The following is a 1,093-nucleotide window of genomic DNA, read 5'->3' on the forward strand; positions in this document are numbered from 1 at the left end:
GATGCAATCGCGGGGGCGGGGCCGGGGGGGCGGGGCCTGGGGGAGCCGGGCCGGGATCGGTCCCTGTCCTTGTGCCTGTCCCTGTCCCTTTCCCCGTCCCTATTCCTGTCCCTATCCCTGCCCCTGTCCCGGTCCCGGTCGCTATCCTGGCCGTTCCTTCGTGTCCCGTCCCGGGAAGTGCCGTCCCCTCGCGGTCCCCGCTCCGCCCGGCGTGGGGACCCCCCTCCGCTCACCCCCATCCCACGGGCCACCCCCTGTCCGAAGTGGTCCCGCCTTTCTTCCTTTGCCGCGTTCGGGATCTGCCCCTTCCCCGTCCCGTCCTCCGCCACCCTGTCCCCGGTGTCCCCGGAGGGGCGGACCCAGGAACGGGCCCCTGAACCCAATGCCTCGGGACCTGTGGATATCCATCCCTTGAGGCATGTGGAACATCCATCCCTCAGGCCCCTGGACATCCATCCCTCGGGACCCTGGACATCCATCCCTGGGGGCCCTGGACATCCATCCCTCGGGACCCTGGACATCCATCCCTGGGGGCCCTGGACATCCATCCCTGGGGGCTCTGGACATCCGTCCCTCGGGGCGAGCGGCGGGGCGGGCACGGGCAGCTCCTCCTCCTTCCTCCCCATCCTGGGCCCCGCGAGGCTCGTCTGTCCCGCCGAGCAGGGAACTCGCTGCCGGCAGAGGCTTTTGGAACCTCCCAGGGACCCCCGCTGGCCCTGAGCCGAGCTCAGGAAAGCCCACAGCCCCCGTGCCCACCCCTGTCCAGCCCGGCTTTCTCGTTCCCTGCCTCGCCGGCACAGCGTGCCCGCTGCTGGGGGGCTCCCCCTCTGCCCCACTGCTGCCCTGTGCCCCCCACTCGTGTCCCCGCAGCCCCCTGGCCGTGGGCAGGGCAGGACAGTGTCCCCGCAGCGTCGCTGGCACTGCCCTGATACTCGAGCTTGGTTTGCGTGTTTAATTGCCTGCCCCTGTAATTAGCTGCCCTGTCATTAGCGGCGGGCGGTGCCGCTGGGGTGCCCTCGTGCTTCCCTCGCTGCCGAAACCGCAGCCGTGCCAGCTGCCTCTGTGGGGACAACCAGGCCACCAGGGCCACCTC

The sequence above is a fragment of the Myiozetetes cayanensis genome, unplaced genomic scaffold (assembly GCF_022539395.1).
Source record: "Myiozetetes cayanensis isolate MyiCay16 unplaced genomic scaffold, myiCay2020 scf22, whole genome shotgun sequence".
Taxonomy (NCBI): Eukaryota; Metazoa; Chordata; class Aves; order Passeriformes; family Tyrannidae; genus Myiozetetes; species Myiozetetes cayanensis.